Source organism: Panulirus ornatus, chromosome 6 (assembly GCF_036320965.1).
Source record: "Panulirus ornatus isolate Po-2019 chromosome 6, ASM3632096v1, whole genome shotgun sequence".
Classification (NCBI taxonomy): Eukaryota; Metazoa; Arthropoda; class Malacostraca; order Decapoda; family Palinuridae; genus Panulirus; species Panulirus ornatus.
The window spans coordinates 16,050,799-16,074,758 of record NC_092229.1 but is presented as its reverse complement, the minus strand read 5'-3'; the positions used below and the strand labels follow the sequence as shown (position 1 = coordinate 16,074,758).

Below are 23,960 nucleotides of genomic sequence, written 5' to 3'. Positions count from 1 at the left end.
GTGGGCTATGGATAGAGTGGTGCGCAGGAGGATGGATGTGCTGGAAATGAGATGTTTGAGGACAATGTGTGGTGTGAGGTGGTTTGATCGAGTAAGTAACGTAAGGGTAAGAGAGATGTGTGGAAATAAAAAGAGCGTGGTTGAGAGAGCAGAAGAGGGTGTTTTGAAATGGTTTGGGCACATGGAGAGAATGAGTGAGGAAAGGTTGACCAAGAGGATATATGTGTCGGAGGTGGAAGGAACAAGGAGAAGAGGGAGACCAAATTGGAGGTGGAAAGATGGAGTGAAAAAGATTTTGTGTGATCGGGGCCTGAACATGCAGGAGGGTGAAAGGAGGGCAAGGAATAGAGTGAATTGGAGCGATGTGGTATACCGGGGTTGACGTGCTGTCAGTGGATTGAATCAGGGCATGTGAAGCGTCTGGGGTAAACCATGGAAAGCTGTGTAGGTATGTATATTTGCGTGTGTGGACGTATGTATATACATGTGTATGGGGGTAGGTTGGGCCATTTCTTTCGTCTGTTTCCTTGCGCTACCTCGCAAACGCGGGAGACAGCGACAAAGCAAAAAAAAAAAAAAAAAAAAAAAAAAAAAAAAAAAAAAAAAAGAAAAATAAATATATATATATATATATATATGTTTTGGACAATCACGTTTACCAAATGGCGTCCTAGCTTCGTCTCTTCGATGTATATCAACTGACTGTTATATTCCTCTCTTGTGTCTCCCCTGATGATGTGATTATTACACGAAAGTGCACTTGGGAACTTTTCGTGTTTCATTTTCCCCGTGGACTCATAGGAATATATATATATATATATATATATATATATATATATATATATATATATATATATATATATATATTAAAAATTATTAAAAAAGGGGGTGACTGTATTGTTGACTGGTTGGTAAGGTTATTTAATGTATGTATGACTCATGGTGAGGTGCCTGAGGATTGGCGGAATGCGTGCATAGTGCCATTGTACAAAGGCAAAGGGGATAAGAGTGAGTGCTCAAATTACAGAGGTATAAGTTTGTTGAGTATTCCTGGTAAATTATATTGAGAGGGTGAAGGCATGTACAGAGCATCAGATTGGGGAAGAGCAGTGTGGTTTCAGAAGTGGTAGAGGATGTGTGGATCAGGTGTTTGCTTTGAAGAATGTATGTGAGAAATACTTAGAAAAGCAAATGGATTTGTATGTAGCATTTATGGATCTGGAGAAGGCATATGATAGAGTTGATAGAGATGCTCTGTGGAAGGTATTAAGAATATATGGTGTGGGAGGCAAGTTGTTAGAAGCAGTGAAAAGTTTTTATCGAGGATGTAAGGCATGTGTACGTGTAGGAAGAGAGGAAAGTGATTGGTTCTCAGTGAATGTAGGTTTGCGGCAGGGGTGTGTGATGTCTCCATGGTTGTTTAATTTGTTTATGGATGGGGTTGTTAGGGAGGTAAATGCAAGAGTTTTGGAAAGAGGGGCAAGTATGAAGTCTGTTGGGGATGAGAGAGCTTGGGAAGTGAGTCAGTTGTTGTTCGCTGATGATACAGCGCTGGTGGTGGATTCATGTGAGAAACTGCAGAAGCTGGTGACGGAGTTTGGTAAAGTGTGTGGAAGAAGAAAGTTAAGAGTAAATGTGAATAAGAGCAAGGTTATTAGGTACAGTAGGGTTGAGGGTCAAGTCAATTGGGAGGTGAGTTTGAATGGAGAAAAACTGGAGGAAGTGAAGTGTTTTAGATATCTGGGAGTGGATCTGTCAGCGGATGGAACCATGGAAGCGGAAGTGGATCATAGGGTGGGGGAGGGGGCGAAAATTTTGGGAGCCTTGAAAAATGTGTGGAAGTCGAGAACATTATCCCGGAAAGCAAAAATGGGTATGTTTGAAGGAATAGTGGTTCCAACAATGTTGTATGGTTGCGAGGCGTGGGCTATGGATAGAGTTGTGCACAGGAGGATGGATGTGCTGGAAATGAGATGTTTGAGGACAATGTGTGGTGTGAGGTGGTTTGATCGAGTAAGTAACGTAAGGGTAAGAGAGATGTGTGGAAATAAAAAGAGCGTGGTTGAGAGAGCAGAAGAGGGTGTTTTGAAATGGTTTGGGCACATGGAGAGAATGAGTGAGGAAAGATTGACCAAGAGGATATATGTGTCGGAGGTGGAGGGAACGAGGAGAAGAGGGAGACCAAATTGGAGGTGGAAAGATGGAGTGAAAAGGATTTTGTGTGATCGGGGCCTGAACATGCAGGAGGGTGAAAGGAGGGCAAGAAATAGAGTGAATTGGAGCGATGTGGTATACAGGGGTTGACGTGCTGTCAGTGGATTGAATCAAGGCATGTGAAGCGTCCGGGGTAAACCATGGAAAGCTGTGTAGGTATGTATATTTGCGTGTGTGGACGTGTGTATGTACATGTGTATGGGGGGGGGGGGGGGCATTTCTTTCGTCTGTTTCCTTGCGCTACCTCGCAAACGCGGGAGACAGCGACAAAGTATAAAAAAAAAAATATATATATATATATATTCTACTCGATCGCCATTTCCCGCATCAGTGAAGTGGCACCAGGAAACAGATGAAGAATGATCCATCCACTCATATATATATATATATATATATATATATATATACGCCCATACACGTACATATACAAACACATACTTATACATATACCCATGAATATATTCATACTTGCTTGCCTTCAATCCATTCCCTGCACCACCTTGCCCCACAGGAAACAGCATCACTGACCCCCCTCTTCAGGAAAGTAGCTCCAGGAAAACAGACAAAAAGGCCTTATTCATTCACACTCAGTCTCTAGCTGTCGTGTAATGCACCCAGACCAAACCTCTTTATCCACATCCAGGCCTCTGACCTTTCCATGGTTTACCATAAGACATTTCACATGCTCCGGTTCAGTCTATGAACAGCACATTGACACTGGTACAACACATCGTTCTAATTTACTCTATTCCTTGCATGCCTCTCGCTCTCCTGCATGTTCAGGCCCCGATCGCTCAAAATCTTTTTCACTCCATCCTTCTACCTCCAGTTTGGTCTCCCACTTCTCCATCTTCCCTTAACCTATGACACATATATCCTCCTTGTCAATCTTTCCTTTCATTCTCTCAATATGTTCAAACAGTTTCAACACACCCTCTTAGGCTCTCTCAACCATACTCTTTTTATTATGACACCTCTCTCTTACCCTTTCATTACTTACCCGATCAAACCACCTCATACCACACACCCTTGCTTTCTAAGATAGCATTCTCTCCTATAAATTCTTCATTGCTCCCAGAATCTTTGCCCCCTTCCCCACCCAGTGACACTTCCACTTGCATGGTTCCATTTGCTGCCAAGTCCACTCAAATATCTTAAACACAGCCTGTGTTAACAAGGTAGTGCCAAGGAACAAAGGAAGACCCGTCCACTTATATACATACACACACTTCAACGTATATATACACGTATCAACATTATATATACATATACATACTAGATCTTGCACACCAATGTGACCTCTTGCAATATATACAGATGCTTCTCAGCTTACAATGGGGTTACATACCAATAAACCCATCGTAAATTGAAAATATCTTGTCGAAAATACATCTAACACTATACATTATCCTACCGTACATCATAGCTCAGCCTAGCCAGTTAAACATTCTCAGATCACTTACATTAGCCTATCATTGGGCAAAATCATCAAACACAAAGCCTATTTCATAATAGTGTTTCTTTGCTGTGAACTTTCTTGGTGCCTCAGGCATAACTTCATACTTGGCAATTATCTTTAATTTCATCTCAAGAGTAACTGCCTTCCTCTTCTTCTCACAGCATCACAGTACATTGTAGAGTAATGGTTGTTCACACTCGTGATTGCATAGCTGACTGGAAACTGCGGCTCGCTGCTGCACAGATAGAGTATTGTACTGCATATTGCTAGTCCAGGAAAAAGTCAAAATTCAATGTACAGTCTCTACTGAATGCTTACCTCTCACACAATTGTAGTCGAAAAATCATTTGCTTAAGACCTATGCAATTTATGAGAGAGAGAGAGAGAGAGAGAGAGAGAGAGAGAGAGAGAGAGAGAGAGAGAGAGAGAGAGAGAGAGAGAGAGAGAGAGAGAGAGAGATATATATATATATATAGAGGGGGGGGGGGTTCCCCAAATACAAAATTCAAGCATGGTAGTACATCTGCCAGTGCTAATGGCTGCATGCATATGATAGTGAATGTCAGACGATATCCTGGAATTGTGTACATAACAACATCTCTTGCCTGACTTAAGTACATTTCAAGATTCAACCAGTCAGGCCAGAAGGGAACTTAGATGTATGTGTAGGAATGGCTTTGCACACGTACATATTCATACTTACTCCCCTTCACCCATTCCCGGTGCCACCCTGCCCCACAGGAAACAGCATAGCCAACCCGTATCAACCCTATCATATGCCTTCTCTAGATCCATAAATGCCACATACAAATCCAACTATTTTTCTAAGTATTTCTCACACATTCTTCAAAGTAAACACCTGATCCACACATCCTCTACCCCTTCTGAAACCACACGGATCTCCCCAATCTGATGTTTTGTAAATGCCTTCACCCTTTCCATCGATGCCCTCCCACACATTTTCCAAGTATACTCGAACTTATACCTCTGTAGTTTGAACACTAACCTTTATCCCCTTTGCCTTTGTAGAATGGCACTATACATAAATTCTGCCAATCCTCAGGCACTTCACTATGATCCACACATACACTGAATATCCTTACCAAACTATCAAAAACATAGTCACCCCTTTCCTTAACAAATTCAACTGCAATACCATCCACTCCTGCCACATTGTGTTGAAATGGTCTGGACATATGGAGATAATGAGTGAGGAAAAGTTGATAATGAGGATATAAGTGTCAGAGGTGGAGGAAACACGAAGTTGGAGACCAAATTGGAGGTGGAGGGATGGAGTGAAATAGATTTTGAGCAAATGGGTCCTGGACATTAAAGAAGGCGAGAGGCATCAAGGAATAGCGTGAACTGGAATGAAGGAACAGAGTGAACTGAAACGATGTGGTATATAGGGTTGCTGTGCTGTCAATGGACTCAACCAGGGCATGTGAAACATCAGGGGCAAACCATGGAAAGGTCTGTGGGTCCCGAATGTGGGGATAAACTATGGAAAGGTCTGTGGGGAATCAATGTGGACAGGGAGCTATGGTTTTGGTGCATTAACATGACAAAGACTGAGTGTGAACAAGTGGCCTTTTTGTCTGTTTCCTAGTGTTACCTTAGTGATGCAGGGGGTGGCAATGCTGTTTTGTTTGGGCAAGCAAGTAAAAATATGTATGTGAAAATATGTAAAATGTGTGTATGTAAATGAATATATGTTGACATATTTATTTATTTATCATACTTTGTCGCTGTCTAACCTAGCCTAACCTAACCAGAATTCGAACCTATGAGCTTGACCCTGTGCAGCCCATAAATGTATCCTGGTCAGGAATGCCCATTAAACCACAACAGCTTGAGGCAGATTAACCGAAACAAAGCAAATCTACCCCACACTAACAAAAACAAGTGCGATATGAAATAAGCATGGTGCAGTGTTTTTGAGATTTTTGAGTTTTTCTATTTTCTAAATCAATTATTAATGTAATTTATTATTATTACCGTAATTTATTATTATTTGTCTAGTCCATTAAATCCAAAATAATATACATCAAGGCCATTAAACTGAGGGTTTACAGTTTCTTGCAACAGGTCACTGTGGTGCATGTGATCTAGTAAATGCATTTAACCATGAGGTAAATTAAACATGAGTTCCCAAGTGCACTTTCATTTAATGATCCCATTGTAAGGGGAATGGGCATCAATAGACAGAAGGACGATACCTGCATGTTTGGTTCAAATGGCGTTTAAAGATCATAGACATCATCCCCTCACACAATATCAAATCTTAACTACACCCTTATATCAAATTTTCCAATTTTAGGCCTCACATAACCTAACCCACCAAAATTTAAATTAAACCTCCGAGGGAAAAATACTTGGTAGAGGCCAATGACCTCGGCACAACAACTTCGACAAATTTGCAGCATTTCATCAATATTTGTCATTTCTAATGAAAAAAGAAGTATCAATAAATATGTTGCTTTCCTAACATTGGTTTTAAAAAATATACATGTTTGTCATTTCACAGCAAATACTTTCCTACCCTGAGGAAATAATTTACCAATTGGTAGAAGCCTAAATCACTGATCCATTCAAACCACTGCTTCACACCTCGTTCTACTGTTTATGGGGCTACTTCACTAGTCATCATTCCATATATCAACATAAGAAAGAGAATATGATGATTATATACGAAGTTGTTTAACCATAGAGCATATCAGAAAAAGAAGAGAGAGATCTAAGGCTTAGAAAATCTTTCTACAACACCCATACATACTTGAACATTAATACATTTTAAGTCTTAGGTGTTTCAATATTTGTGAAACAAAATTCAAAAACTAATAAAATTTCTGCACTTCCTTCATCTTTACTTTAAAGTGGCTTATACTTTTCCCCTTAAGGTTGACTTTCTTTACAAATCACTTAAAAAGGAAACTTAGCACTTTTATTATGAATCAAATGTCACTATGTTTATCTAGATACTTCCTGCTCCAGGAATCCATTATACCTAAAAAAGATTTTGGCAGCACTCGGGTAACTAGCCATTTCCACCAGTTGAGGTCATCGGTCAAAAAAAAGTGTAGTGATGTGGTTACTATCTGCAAGTACTATTTGCATGTTGAGAGTTTTATGCTTGTGATGTCCCATTTCTTTCCATTGTATATATGTCTTTACTCCCATGTATATGTGCAAACACACACACAAGCCTAAGCCAGGTACACATTTATCAACCAACTCTAAGGGGAGAACTAACACCTAGGTTGGATGTTGGCAAACTACCATGTTCAGCATTTGAACTCTTGCAGGTCCCACCCAGGATGGCCCTTGCTGAATCATGGTCAGTAATGCTAACAACAAGGTGCAAATAGCACATGTCAATTCAATGGGAAGATCTTGGTATATTTCTTGTGGTAGTTGCATAGTGGGAATGAATGGACTTGGGATATGCTGAAACAAAGAGAGAGAGAGAGAGAGTGTGAAGGTTATTTATCAAAGAGTGAGGTAAGGGGTAAGCTTTCCATTTCTTCAAGGGGGTAGGTGGTTATTTATGGGATGGTTTGGGCAAGAAGGATCTTCTGCTGATGCACAAATCGAGTGCCAAGTATGCTGAGGTGGTATAGCATTGTGAGGATCTTTGTTTCATTGTGTACGTGTTAAGTGTATGTGGTTGCCTCAAAGTCAGTAACTATTCTAGTGCACTAATGTTAGTGGATTAGAGTTTTGTTATATTTGCTTTTAGGAGAATGGGTGGCATAGTTTAAAGTAGGGCAGATGAGCTGTTTCGTGAAGATGTAGAGATATTCTTTTTCTCCAAAGCTCAGGATATCTAGTGTTCTCAGGGAATTACTTATTTCATTCATTTACTAAGAAATAACCCAAAACCAATCTAGAACAGAGTCCTGGTGTTAAACAGGACCTATTTCTAAGGATCCCTGCAGCCCAAGGCTGCACTACCTCCAATAACAAGGAAAAGTAGACACCTTTGGAGTGAGAAGTTCTCTGGAGAGACTAGCCCCAAAGAGACAGTCTCACCATGGGTGACTTTTCACTTGCAGTGTAACCTCTTGCAGCCAGAGCCCATTAAAACCTGTGTGTGTATGTGTGTACATATTTCATTTATTTGTATATTTTGCTTTGTCGCTGTCTCCTGTGTTAGCGAGGTAGAGCAAGGAAACACACGAAAGAATGGCCCAACCCACCCACATACACATGTATATACATACAAATCCACACTCAGTCTCTAGCTGTCATGTAATAAGGCACCAAAACCACAGCTCCCTTTCCACATCCAGGCCCCACAGTCGAGATAATGTTCTCGACATCCACACATTCTTCAACGCTCCCAGAACTTTTGCCCCCTCCCCCACCCTAAGATTCACTTCTGCTTCCATGGTTCCATCCAATGCCAAATCCACTCCCAGATATCTAAAACACTTTACTTCCTCCAGTTTTTCTCCATTCAAACTTACCTCCCAATTGACTGGTCCCTCAACCCTACTGTACCTAATAACCTTGCTCTTATTCACATTTACTCTCAGCTTTCTTCTTTCACACACTTTACCAAACTCAGTCACCAGCTTCTGCAGTTTCTCACCTGAATCAGCCACCAGCACTGTATCATCAGCAAACAACAACTGACTCACTTCCCAAGCCCTCCCACCCACAACAGACTGCATACTTGCCCCTCTTTCCAAAGCTCTTGCATTCACCTCCCTAACAACCCCAGCCATAAACAAATTAAACAACCATGGAGACATCACACACCCCTGCCGCAAACCCACATTCACTGAGAACAATTCACTTTCCTCTCTTCCTACATGTACACATGCCTTACATCCTCAATAAAAACTTTTCACTGCTTTTAACAACTTGTCTCCCGCGTTAGCGAGGCAGTGCAAGGAAACAGACGAAAGAATGGCCCAACCCACCCACATACACATCCACACACGCACATATACGTACCTATACATCTCAATGTATACATATATATACACACACAGACATATACATATATACACATGTACATAATTCATACTGTCTGCCCTTATTCATTCCCGTCGCCACCCCCTCACACATGAAAATGATAACCCCTTCCCCCTGCATGTGCGCAAGGTAGCATTAGGAAAAGACAACAAAGGCCCCATTCTTTCACACAGTCTCTAGATGTCATGTATAATGCGCCAAAAGCACAGCTCCCTTTCCACATCCAGGCCCCACAAAACTTTCAATGGTTTACCCCAGACGCTTCACATGCCCCGGTTCAATTCACTGACAGCACGTCGACCCGGTATACCAAATCGTTCCAATTCACTCTATTCCTTGCATGCCTTTCACCCTCCTGCATGTTTAGGCCCCGATCACTCAAAATCTTTTTCACTCCATCTTTCCACCTCCAATTTGGCCTCCCACTTCTCCATGTTCCCTCCACCTCTGACACATATATCCTCTTGGTCAATCTTTCCTCAGTCATTCTCTCCATGTGACCAAACCATTTCAAAACACCCTGCTTTCTCAACCACACTCTTTTAATTACCACACATCTCTCTAACCCTTTCATTACTTACTCGATCAAACCACCTCACACCACATATTGTCCTCAAACATCTCATTTCCAGCACATCCACCCTCCTCCGCACAACTCTATCTATAGCTCATGCCTCACAACCATATAACATTGTTGGAACCACTATTCCTTCAAACATACCCATTTTTGCTTTCCAAGACAACTTTCTCGACTTCCACATATTTTTCAGCACTCCCAAAACTTCCGCCCCTTCCCCCACCCTATGATTCACTTCCACTTCCATGGTTCCATCCCCTGCCAGATATCTACAACACTTCACTTCCTCCAGTTTTTCTCCATTCAAACTTACCTCCCAAATGACTTCTCCCTCAACCGTACTGTACCTAATAACCTTGCTCTTATTCACATTTACTCTCAGCTTTCTTCTTTCACACTTTACCAAACTCAGTCACCAGCTTCTGCACTCTCACCTGAATCAGCCACCAGCACTGTATCATCAGCAAACAACAGCTGACTCACTTCCCAAGCCCTCTCACCCACAACAGACTGAATACTTGCCCCTCTTTCCAAAGCTCTTGCATTCACCTCCCTAACAACCCCATCCATAAACAAATTAAACAACCATGGAGACATTACACACCCCTGCCGCAAACCTACATTCACTGAGAACCAATCACTTTCCTCTCTTCCTACAAGTACTCATGCCTTACATCCTCGATAAAAACTTTTCACTGTTTCTAACAATTTGCCTCCCACACCATATATTCTTAATACCTTCCACAGAGCATCTCTATCAACTCTATCATATGCCTTCTCCAGATCCATAAATGCTACATACAAATTCATTTGCTTTTCTAAGTATTTCTCACATTCATTCCTCAAAGCAAACACCTGATCAACACATCCTCAACCACTTCTGAAACCACACTGCTCTTCCCCAATCTGATGCTCTGTACATGCCTTCACCCTCTCAATCAATACCCTCCCATATAATTTACCAGGAATACTCAACAAACTTATACCTCTGTAATTTGAGCACTCACCTTTGTCCCCTTTGCCTTTGTACAATGGCACTATGCAAGTATTCTGCCAATCCTCAGGCACCTCACCATGAGTCATACATACATTAAATAACCTTACCAACCAGTCAACAATATAGTCACCCCCTTTTTCATAAATTCCACTGCTATACCATCCAAACCCGCTACCTTGCCGTCTTTCATCTTCCACAAACCTTTTACTACCTCTTCTCTGTTTATCAAATCATTTTCCCTAACCCTCTCACTTTGCACACCACCTCAACCAAAACACCTTATATCTGCCACTCTATCATCAAACACATTCAACAAACCTTCAAAATACTCACACTCCATCTTCTCACATCACCACTACTTGTTATCACCTCCCCATTAGCGCCCTTCACTGAAGTTACCATTTGTTCCCTTGTCTTAGGCACTTTATTTACCTCCTTCCAAAACATCTTTTTATTCTCCCTAAAATTTAATGATACTCTCTCACCCCATCTCTCATTTGCCCTCTTTTTCACCTCTTGCACCTTTCTCTTGACCTCCTGCCTCTCTTTTATACATCTCCCAGTTGTTTGCATTATTTCCCTGCAAAAATCGTCCAAATGCCTCTCTCTCTTCTTTCACTAATAATCTTACTTCTTCATCCCACCACTCACTACCCTTTCTAATCAAACCACCTCCCACACTTCTCATGCCACAAGCATCTTTTGCGCAAGGCATCACTGCTTCCCTAAATGCATCCGATTCCTCCCCCACTCACCTTACCTCCTTTGTTCTCACCTTTTTCCATTCTGTACTCAGTCTCTCCTGGTACTTCCTCACACAAGTCTCCTTCCCAAGCTCACTTACTCTCACTATGCTCTTCACCCCAACATTCTCTCTTCTTTTCTGAAAACCTCTACAAATCTTCACCTTCACAAGATAATGATCGTACATCCCTCTCGTTGCACCTCTCAGCACATTAACATCCACAAGTCTCTCTTTCGCGCGCCTATCAATTAACACATAATCCAATAACGCTCTCTGGCCATCTCTCCTACTTACATACGTATACTTATGTATATCTCTCTTTTTAAACCAGGTATTCCCAATCACCTGTCCTTTTTCAGCACATAAATCTACAAGCTCTTCACCATTTCCATTTACAACACTGAACACCCCATGTATACCAATTATTCCCTCAACTGCCACATTACTCACCTTTGCATTCAAATCACCCATCACTATAACCCAGTCTCGTGCATCAAAACCACTAACACACTCATTCAGCTGCTCCCAAAACACTTGCCTCTCATGATCTTTCTTCTCATGCCCAGGTGCATATGCACCAACAGTCACCCATCTCACTCCATCAACTTTCAGTTTTACCCATATCAATCTAGAGTTTACTTTCTTACACTCTATCACATACTCCCACCACTCCTGTTTCAGTACTGCTACTCCTTCCCTTGCTCTTGTCCTCTCACTAACCCCTGACTTTACTCCCAAGACATTCCCAAACCACTCTTCCCCTTTACCCTTGAGCTTCATTTCACTCAAACATACTACATCATATATATATATGATATGATAGAGTTGATAGAGATGCTCTGTGGAAGGTATTAAGAATATATGGTGTGGGAGGCAAGTTGTTAGAAGCAGTGAAAAGTTTTTATCGAGGATGTAAGGCATGTGTACGTGTAGGAAGAGAGGAAAGTGATTGGTTCTCAGTGAATGTAGGTTTGCAGCAGGGGTGTGTGATGTCTCCATGGTTGTTTAATTTGTTTATGGATGGGGTTGTTAGGTTGGTGAATGCAAGAGTTTTGGAAAGAGGGGCAAGTATGAAGTCTGTTGGGGATGAGAGAGCTTGGGAAGTGAGTCAGTTGTTGTTCGCTGATGATACAGCGCTGGTGGCTGATTCATGTGAGAAACTGCAGAAGCTGGTGACTGAGTTTGGTAAAGTGTGTGAAAGAAGAAAGTTAAGAGTAAATGTGAATAAGAGCAAGGTTATTAGGTACAGTAGTGTTGAGGGTCAAGTCAATTGGGAGGTGAGTTTGAATGGAGAAAAACTGGAGGAAGTGAAGTGTTTTAGATATCTGGGAGTGGATCTGGCAGCGGATGGAACCATGGAAGCGGAAGTGGATCATAGGGTGGGGGAGGGGGCGAAAATTCTGGGAGCCTTGAAGAATGTGTGGAAGTCGAGATTATCTCGGAAAGCAAAAATGGGTATGTTTGAAGGAATAGTGGTTCCAACAATGTTGTATGGTTGCGAGACGTGGGCTATGGATAGAGTTGTGCGCAGGAGGATGGATGTGCTGGAAATGAGATGTTTGAGGACAATATGTGGTGTGAGGTGGTTTGATCGAGTAAGTAACGTAAGGGTAAGAGAGATGTGTGGAAATAAAAAGAGCGTGGTTGAGAGAGCAGAAGAGGGTGTTTTGAAATGGTTCGGGCACATGGAGAGAATGAGTGAGGAAAGATTGACCAAGAGAATATATGTGTCGGAGGTGGAGGGAACGAGGAGAAGAGGGAGACCAAATTGGAGGTGGAAAGATGGAGTGAAAAAGATTTTGTGTGATCGGGGCCTGAACATGCAGGAGGGTGAAAGGAGGGCAAGGAATAGAGTGAATTGGAGCGATGTGGTATACCGGGGTTGACGTGCTGTCAGTGGATTGAATCAAGGCATGTGAAGCGTCTGGGGTAAACCATGGAAGGCTGTGTAGGTATGTATATTTGCGTGTGTGGACGTATGTATATACATGTGTATGGGGGTGGGTTGGGCCATTTCTTTCGTCTGTTTCCTTGCGCTACCTCGCAAACGCGGGAGACAGCGGCAAAAAAAAAAAAAAAAAAAAAAAAAAAAAAAAAAAAAAAAAAATATATATATATTTTTTGTATGATTTTTTTATTGTATGATTCTTCAATCGTTGTATGTTTCATTTAAGATTCTTGAATTCATATTTCATCATTTACATTTTCTAATTCATATCTTTTTTGGCCGTATGTATGGACAGATGTAAGTCACGTAGGTCATAAGTAGGGGATCAGGTGTGTATGTGTATCAAAAAACACATGGAAAAGGAAACGAAGAGATCCTGAGCACTATCATTTATTACATCTTCAAATGTGTTAATACACAACAGCACTCAGGATCTCGTGTTTCCTTTTCCATGTTTTTTTTTTTTTCAGCATTTACAAAATTCGCGTCTTGTGATTTTGTGCATATACATCAATATGTGCAGAGGCTTAAAAGGAATGCATGGAATAGTCTGTGCTGGAGTAATGTGACATACTGGGGGTGATATGCTTTCAATGGACTAAACCAAGGAATACAAACAGCCAGAGGAAACCATGGAAAGATTTTGGGGCTTGTTTGAGGATGAGGGGGCCATGGTATTGTTGCATTACACAAGACATATAAAGATGATGTAAATGAATCAAGCCCTTTGTTCATCTGTTCCTGACAACGCCTTGCTAACATGGGAAATGGCAAACAAGCATGAAGTAAATAAAAAATACAACCACTTCTACCTAAACCACTCTATAACTGACCACCAACCCCTCAATATAAATGAAAAGTTTACCCGTACCTCACAGTTCAGTAACCTCTAATTCTAGATCCCCAACCCCTAACATCCATAAGATTACAAGACACATAAACACTGAAATAATTTGAAAAGCACTATACAACTGAGCTCCCAATTCAGTCTTAAAACCCCAATCCACCAGACATACACCCATGAAAAATCACACTCCCACACAAATACAAGTCACACCCACTTCAGCTCTGGACATCACACACCCCTACTACACTGTAAACAAAGTTTCAACACATTCTAAGACTTTTAAAGCAAAGAATGCAACTACCATAAAGATGACACTGAGGAATTCCTTCTCAATTGCCCTGTGCTGTCTGTACATAAATGCACACACAGCATCACAACGCTGTATGGCATGTGGCCCTAACTGGTACACGACCAGCTTTCTGAGTACTGCAGAAACCTCACAAGTAAAGTAAAGACTCCTGGGGCAGGAAGTAAGTATACATACTTTTTTACCAACCTCATACTGTCTTTCTAAACAATTTTGGTGTTCCACAAACCAGAACTTTCTTCCAGGGATGTGCAATGGTGATAATTGCAGTGGGGTGGTCCTTCCTTTCAAGAACCTTATAGACCATTCTCATATGTGCCAGCATTCTTTAATTCAGTGTCTGTTCCCAGTCTCCTTTATTATAGCAGGTATGACATTTGCCATTTTCCAATCCCTTGGCACTCTGCCTCTCTCCAGTGATATCTAGATAAGTATTTCAAGAGATTTAACAAGCATAACTGTACTCATCTTTAGAACACATGGTAAAATTTAACCAGGACCAAGAGTCTTACACTTATAAGTCAAGACCTTTTTGTATTGTTTATATATTTTTCAAACGTTTCTCTAAAACCTCCTCCATATTCCACTTCACTGGTGTTGGGGCTACAATGTCTTCCACTGTTTAAAGAGAATCTCTTTTAACCTGTTATTTAGTTCCTCACATATCCGTACGTCACCATCTTAATTCTTCCTTCTGAACCCATTACTCTGATTAGCTGCTCTTTAAGACAATATGTTCTTGATGATTTTTATAAAAAGTTTTGGATTTTCTCCTGCCTTGTCTACAATATTAGTTTCAGTTTCACTCTTCCTTATCCTGAATATTATTCCTTGCTCTGTTAAGCCATGAAAACGTTGGCAGGCTGAAGTACTATCTATATCTTTACTCATGCACACCCTAAAGTTCCTCTCTACTTTTGGATCTTTTTTGAACCTTTTTTTTCTTTTTTACCATTATCTCTGCATTTGAGGCTAGTGGTACTCGTGTATCTATCCTTTCACTATAAATTTCATAGTGTCTCCCACTACAAGACTCTATTTCCCAAGATACTGTTGAGCTTCATGTACTTTCCACAATTATATCTCTATGTTTAATCTCCAATCTGCTCTACTCATCACGTACTCAATCTTGAGCACTGCACAATCACTTCTGCAAGTGGAGTACCATACAAAATATTCTGAACATTCAAGCTAATATGAGAAAACAAAATCTAGCAATGATGGTGTATCAGTCCCTCATATCATGGTGTACTCACTACATGTTGGTATACATTTTCAAGTATACACTAAACACGTGTCTTAATGCTTTATAGCCATGGAGATCTTAATTTCCCCAATTTATCTCTATAAGAAAGAAATCCCCTATTAACAGCACTTTACCATCTCTGACAAGCAAGTGTTTTACTGATTCATATACAAACCTGATTATTCCTTCCATCATTGTATATTTGTTCTACATCCATGAACATTTGAACAAATTACTTTCACAGTGACGTTACTTTCTAACACTCCTGCTCTCTGATGTGCTGCTGTCTTCTTGCCTCATTTGGCATCTCCAATTTTTACCCTAACTTTTAGCAGGTAGATGTTAGGCAGCCACCAACATAGGAGGAACTTTAACAGTATTACTGGCCTGGGTACTGGGGAAGGTTAGCTATAGCTGTGTAGTGAGCCAACATTTCAGTGGTTGGCATGTTGCACTCTCCTGACCCCAGTAGCTGTCTATTCTTTCTGCCTCACCCACACATGGACTGCTGGCATCGTCAAATATAACACTTAACTAACATAACCCAGTCTTCAGAATTCTACATTTTTCCTGTCACGAGTGCTATGCACTAGTCCTGCCTTTTGGCGAAGTGGTAGGAGCAACAGAGAGAAGTAGCAGGTAGGAAAATTTGGTAAAAGTAACAGGAAGAACATAAGGTGGGAGCATTAGGTAGAGGTAACAATTTGGAACATTAGGTAGCACAATAGGCTGAAGCCTCTGAAAACACTCTGCAAGAGTTGCCCTCTGCTAGAAGCCTGTTATGGAAGAGGCACTTAAGGCTAAAAAGCAGCAATGGAGTTTACCAGTCCAAGAGACTCTTGCTATGGTCACACCCCTGGGATAGTTCCGAGAGAATCATGTCACAGATATAGATACAAATAATATTTTTCTTTCTTTACTTCTCTTTTTATGTATGTGTGGTGATCAGGAGTTGGAATACAGCAGTAGCTGTAGCTATCATGAACCTTGTAAGATGGCCTTTTAAGGCAAGGTTCTTTTATCTTCAGATCTAGCCTTTGCACCTTCACTATAATCTGAGACTGCTAGATTGCTTATTTTTGAAAAAATGCAGAGACCTTGAATGAAGTATTCTTCATAGGGTTAGGACACCCTTCATCTGCCACAAAACTGCCTTCAAGGCCAACATGCAATAGCCTAAAACCTGGACCAGATTCTTCAGTACTGAAGTACCCTAAAGCCTGAACCAGAGTCTTAGTAAATACAGCCAAAATATGGGGCCTCTAAGGACTACAGTTCAGCATGAACAAAGAATGCATAAACATCTAAAAATAATTTGTGTGTAAATGTATAAATAAGAAAAGTAAATAGCAAGACTAGTATCTTTTTATATCTTTTTTTTTTTTTTTTTTTTTTTTTTTTTTTTTTTTTTTGCTGTCTCCCATGTTTGCGAGGTAGCGCAAGGAAACAGATGAAAGAAATGGCCCAACCCACCCCCATACACATGTATATACATACGTCCACACATGCAAATATACATACCTACACAGCTTTCCATGGTTTACCCCAGACGCTTCACATGCCGTTTTAATCCACTGACAGCACGTCAACCCCGGTATACCACATCGATCCCATTCACTCTATTCTTTGCCCTCCTGCATGTTCAGGCCCCGATCACTCAAAATTTTTTTCACTCCATCTTTCCACCTCCAATTTGGTCTCCCACTTCTCCTCATTCCTTCCACCTCCGACACATATATCCTCTTGGTCAATATTTTCTCACTTATTCTCTCCATGTGCCCAAACCATTTCAAAACACCCTCTTCTGCTCTCTCAACCACGCTCTTTTTATTTCCACACATATCTCTTACCCTTACGTTACTTACTCGATCAAACCACCTCACACTACACATTGTCCTCAAACATCTCATTTCCAGCACATCCATCCTCCTGCACACAACTCTATCCATAGCCCACGCCTCGCAACCATACAACATCGTTGGAACCACTATTCCTTCAAACATACCCATTTTTGCTTTCCGAGATAATATTCTCAACTTCCACACATTCTTCAAGGCTCCCAGGATTTTCGCGCCCTCCCCCACCCTATGATCCACTTCCACTTCCATGGTTCCATCCGCTGCCAGATCCACTCCCAGATATCTAAAACACTTTACTTCCTCCAGTTTTTCTCCATTCAAACTTACCTCCCAATTGACTTGACCCTCAACCCTACTGTACCTAATTACCTTGCTCTTATTCACATTTACTCTTAACTTTCTTCTTTCACACACTTTACCAAACTCAGTCACCAGCTTCTGCAGTTTCTCACATGAATCAGCCACCAGCACTGTATCATCAGCCAACAACAACTGACTCACTTCCCAAGCTCTCTCATCCCCAACAGACTTCATACTTGCCCCTCTTTCCAAAACTCTTGCATTCACCTCCCTAACAACCCCATCCATAAACAAATTAAACAACCATGGAGACATCACACACCCCTGCCGCAAACCTACATTCACTGAGAACCAATCACTTTCCTCTCTTCCTACACATACACATGCCTTACATCCTCGATAAAAACTTTTCACTGCTTCTAACAACTTGCCTCCCACACCATATATTCTTAATACCTTCCACAGAGCATCTCTATCCACTCTATCACATGCCTTCTCCAGATCCATAAATGCTACATACAAATCCATTTGCTTTTCTAAGTATTTCTCACATACATTCTTCAAAGCAAACACCTGATCCACACATCCTCTACCACTTCTGAAACCACACTGCTCTTCCCCAATCTGATGTTCTGTACATGCCTTCACCCTCTCAATCAATACCCTCCCATATAATTTACCAGGAATACTCAACAAACTTATACCTCTGTAATTTGAGCACTCACTCTTATCCCCTATATATATATATATATACATATATATATATATATATATATATCTTTCTTTCAAACTATTCGCCATTTCCCGCATTAGCGAGGTAGCGTTAAGAACAGAGGACTGGGCCTTGAGGGAATACCCTCACCTGGCCCAATTCTCTGTTCCTTCTTTTGGAAAATTAAAAAAAAAACGAGAGGGGAGGATTTCCAGCCCCCCGCTCCCTCCCCTTTTAGTCGCCTTCTACGACATGCAGGGAATACGTGGGAAGTATTCTTTCTCCCCTATCCCCAGGGATAAAATATATATATATTATTTTTGTTATACTTCATTGCTGTTTCCCACATCTGCGAGATAGCACCAGGAAACAAAGAATGGCCCATCCACTCATATACACATATACATACATGCACATATACATATCACTGTAGGTTTGCGGCAGGGGTGTGTGATGTCTCCATGGTTGTTTAATTTGTTTATGGATGAGGTTGTTAGGGAAGTGAATGCAAGAGTTTTGGAAAGAGGGGCAAGTATGAAGTCTGTTGGGGATGAGAGAGCTTGGGAAGTGAGTCAGTTGTTGTTTGCTGATGATACAGCGCTGGTGGCTGATTCATGTGAGAAACTGCAGAAGCTGGTGACTGAGTTTGGTAAAGTGTGTGAAAGAAGAAAGTTAAGAGTAAATGTGAATAAGAGCAAGGTTATTAGGTACAGTAGGGTTGAGGGTCAAGTCAATTGGGAGGGAAGTTTGAATGGAGAAAAACTGGAGGAAGTAAAGTGTTTTAGATATCTGGGAGTGGATCTGGCAGTGGATGGAACCATGGAAGCGGAAGTAAATCATAGGGTGGGGGAGGGGGCAAAAATCCTGGGAGCCTTGAAGAATGTGTGGAAGTCGAGTACATTATCTCGGAAAGCAAAAATGGGTATGTTTGAAGGAATAGTGGTTCCAACAATGCTGTATGGTTGCGAGGCGTGGGCTATGGATAGGGTTGTGCGCAGGAGGGTGGATGTGCTGGAAATGAGATGTTTGAGGACAGTAAGTGGTGTAAGGTGGTTTGATCATGTAAGTAATGTAAGGGTAAGAGGGATGTGTGGAAATGAAAAGAGCATGGTTGAGAGAGCAGAAGAGGGTGTTTTGAAATGGTTTGGGCACATGGAGAGAACGAGTGAGGAAAGATTGACCAAGAGGATATATGTGTCGGAGGTGGAGGGAACGAGAAGTGGGAGACCAAATTGGAGGTGGAAAGATGGAGTGAAAAAGATTTTGAGTGATCGGGGCCTGAACATGTAGGAGGGTGAAAGGAGGGCAAGGAATAGAGTGAATTGGATCGATGTGGTATACCAGGGTCGACGTGCTGTCAATGGATTGAATCAGGGCATGTGAAGCGTCTAGGGTAAACCATGGAAAGTGTGTGGGGCCTGGATGTGGAAAGGGAGCTGTGGTTTCGGGCATTATTGCATGACAGCTGGAGACTGAGTGTGAGCAAATGGGGCCTTTGTTGTCTTTTCCTGGCGCTACCTCACGCACATGAGGGGGGAGGGGGATGTTATTCCATGTGTGGCGAGGTGGCGATGGGGATTAGTAGGGGCAGACAGTGTGAATTGTGTTCATGTGTGTGTGTGTGTGTCTGTGTGTGTATATATGTGTGTACGTTGGGATGTGTGGGTGTGTATGTTTGCGTGTGTTTGTGTGTGTATGTGTGTGGGGGTGGGTTGGGCCATTTCTTTCGTCTGTTTCCTTGCGCTACCTCGCAGGCGTGGGAGACAGCGACAAAGCAAAAGAAAGGAAAAAAAAACGTAACATATACACATATATACATGTACATATTCATACTTGCTTGCCTTCATCCATTCCTGGTGCCACCCCTCTCCACTGGAAACATCATCGCTGCCTCCTGTTTCAGTGAGGTAGCACCAGGAAAACAGACTTAAAAGGCCACTTTCGTTCACACTCAGTCTTTATCTGTCATGTGTAATGCACCTAAACCACAGCTCCCTATCCACACACACTGTCTCTAGCTGTCATATGTAATGCACCGAAACCCCAGCTCCCTTCCCACACCCATGCCCCACAGACCTTTCCATGGTTTACCCCAGCTGCTTCACATGCCCTAGTTCAGTTCATTGACAGCATGTTGACCCCAGTATACCACATCTTTCCAATTCTCTATATTATTTGCACGCCTCTCACCCTCCTGTATGTTCAAGCCTCAATCACCCAAAATCTTTTTCACTCCATCCTTCCATCTCCAATTTCTGTCTCTTGCTTCTCCTTGTTCCCTCCACCTGGGAACCAATCATTCTCCTTTCTTCCTACTGGTTCACATGCCTTACACCCTTGATAAGAACTTCTTTGCTTCTAGCAGCTTACCTCTCGCACCATATAATCTTAAGACATTCCACAAAGCATCTCTATCGACCGTATCATATGCCTTCTTCAGATCCATAAATGCTTTATACAAATCCATGTTTTTGTTAATATTTTTTGCATATATTCTTCAAAGTAAACACCTGATCTACACATCCTCTACCACTTCTAAAACCACACTGATCCTCCCCAGTGTGATTCTCTGTGCATACCCTCACCCACTCAATCAGTACCCTCCCTTACAGTTATCCAGGAACACTCACCTTTATCCCCTTTGTACAATGGCACTATATATGCATTCTGCCAATTCTCAGGCACTTCACCATGATCCATCACAACCAGTTAACAACACAGTCACCCCCATCTTGATACATTTAAGTACAATACCATCCAAACCTTGCTGGATTTCATCGTCTGACCACAAGACTTTCACCACCACTTCTCTCTTCACCAAACCACTCTCAGACTCTCTCATGACACACACCTCCCCGACCAAAACACCCTAAATCTGCCACTCGACCATCAAACACATTCAGCAAACCTTAAAGATACTCCGTTTGTTCTCCAGTTTATCACTTCCCCTCTTCCCTCCTTCACTGATGTTCCCTTTTGTTCTCTTGTCTTACACACATTCTTTACCTCATTCTGAAACATCTTTTTTATTCTCCCTTAAGTTTAAGAGGGGCAAGTATGAAGTCTGTTGGGGATGAGAGAGCTTGGGAAGTGAGTCAGTTGTTGTTCGCTGATGATACAGCGCTGGTGGCTGATTCATGTGAGAAACTGCAGAAGCTGGTGACTGAGTTTGGTAGTGTGTGGAAGAAGAAAGTTAAGAGTAAATGTGAATAAGAGCAAGGTTATTAGGTACAGTAGGGTTGAGGGTCAAGTCAATTGGGAGGTGAGTTTGAATGGAGAAAAACTGGAGGAAGTGAAGTGTTTTAGATATCTGGGAGTGGATCTGGCAGCGGATGGAACCATGGAAGCGGAAGTGGATCATAGGGTGGGGGAGGGGGCGAAAATTCTGGGAGCCTTGAAGAATGTGTGGAAGTCGAGAACATTATCTCGGAAAGCAAAAATGGGTATGTCTGAAGGAATAGTGGTTCCAACAATGTTGTATGGTTGCGAGGCGTGGGCTATGGATAGAGTTGTGCGCAGGAGGATGGATGTGCTGGAAATGAGATGTTTGAGGACAATGTGTGGTGTGAGGTGGTTTGATCGAGTGAGTAACGTAAGGGTAAGGGAGATGTGTGGAAATAAAAAGAGCGTGGTTGAGAGAGCAGAAGAGGGTGTTTTAAAGTGGTTTGGGCACATGGAGAGAATGAGTGAGGAAAGATTGACCAAGAGGATATATGTGTCGGAGGTGGAGGGAACGAGGAGAAGAGGGAGACCAAATTGGAGGTGGAAAGATGGAGTGAAAAAGATTTTGTGTGATCGGGGCCTGAACACGCAGGAGGGTGAAAGGAGGGCAAGGAATAGAGTGAATTGGAACGATGTGGTATACCGGGGTTGACGTGCTGTCAGTGGATTGAATCAAGGCATGTGAAGCGTCTGGGGTAAACCATGGAAAGCTGTGTAGGTATGTATATTTGCGTGTGTGGACGTATGTATATACATGTGTATGGGGGGGGGGGGGGGGGGGGGGCCATTTCTTTCGTCTGTTTCCTTGCGCTACCTCGCAAACGCGGGAGACAGCGACAAAGTATAATAATAATAATAATAATAATAATAATAATAATAATCAAGAATAAAATTATCTAATTTGTATAGACCATCACTAATATTAAGATTATAATTCTTTGTGAATTTAATAAGAGAAGATTCAATGATATTTCTCTTGGTAATAGAGCTAGAGTTAATAACTGAGATGGCATTGCTCCACTCAAGATCTTCTCAAACTCATCATCAATAAACTCTGGACTGCAAATACTTAATGCCCTAAAAAACACAGACTGAAATGATGATAATTTAATTCTGTCATGTTGAGATGAGTACTAATGGATATATGAGCATACATTGGTGAGTTTTCTGGTACTGCTAAACTTAAACTTGTTTCCTTGCCTATGAATCATGGAATCTAAAAATGGCAACATACCATTATTTTCATTTTCTACAGTAAATCTGATGGAAGGTACTAAATTGTTAAGTTAGGGGAGAAATATTTGTAATTTTCATTTGTTGGCCAAACACAAAGAACATCATCTAAATACCTAAACCAAATTGCATTAGAAGGTAAGACATCCTTTAGTGGATCTAAGTTAAAGTACCCTAGAGCTTTCATTGACAAATCGCTTAAGTTAGCAAAGAAATCATTTTACAGAGTTGAGCCCAAACCTCCCATTGACACCAAGTATCTTTTAGTTCTCCCTTTTAATAATAATTTCACTTTACTTCCCATGTTGCTTAAATCTTTTACTGTAAATGTTGCCTTTAGCAACAATAATACTATAAAGAATATCTTAATCAGGAATTCACCAGAAAATTCTCTTGGATGCATCTTTATAAAGTGCCTTGTGGAAATTATGACAAATTTTATGTTGGTCAGACTGGTAAGGATCTTTCTGTTAGACTTAATACAAATTTAGTACAAGAATGGGACAAGAATCAAATGCCTTGCTTAATCACGTTAAAAACTATGGTCATTGTATTAACTGGAGCAAGGCCATCTCAGTTATTAACTCTAACTCTATTAACAAGAGAAATATCATTGAATCTTCTATTATCAAATACACAAAGAATTATAATCTTAACATTAAAGATGGTCTATACAATTTAGATAACTTTATTGTTGATAAAATTTGTAAAATGATAACTTTATGAACGCTCGTATGTTTTGGACAATCACGTATACCAAATTGCGTCCTAGCTTCCTCTCTTCGATGTTTATCAACTGACTTATATTTCTCTCTTGCGTCTCCCCTGATGATGTGATTATTACACAAAAGTGCACTTGGGAACTTATCGTGTTTCATTTTCCCTGTGGACTCATAGGAATATATATATATATATATATATATATATATATATATATATATATATATATTATCCCTGGGGATAGGGGATTAAGAATACTTCCCATGTATTCCCTGCGTGTTGTAGAAGGCGACTAAAAGGGGAGGTAGCGGGGGGCTGGAAATCCTCCCCTCTCGTTTTTTTTTAATTTTCCAAAAGAAGGAACAGAGGGGGCCAGGTGAGGATATTCCAAAAAAGGCCCAGTCCTCTGTTCTTAACGCTACCTCACTAACGCGGGAAATGGCGAATAGTTTAAAAGAAAAAAAGATATATATATATATATATATATATATATATATATAAATTAATAAATAAATAAATATATGTATGTATGTATATATATATATATATATATATATATATATATTTTTTTTTTTGCTTTGTCGCTGTCTC

General features: G+C 41.1%; 1 protein-coding gene across 3 annotated transcripts in view; it reads right to left on the bottom strand.

The window, feature by feature from the left end:
• Positions 1–23,960, bottom strand: part of LOC139749089 (uncharacterized) — a 364,613-nt gene that overhangs the window by 33,456 nt on the left and 307,197 nt on the right. The window lies entirely within an intron of this gene.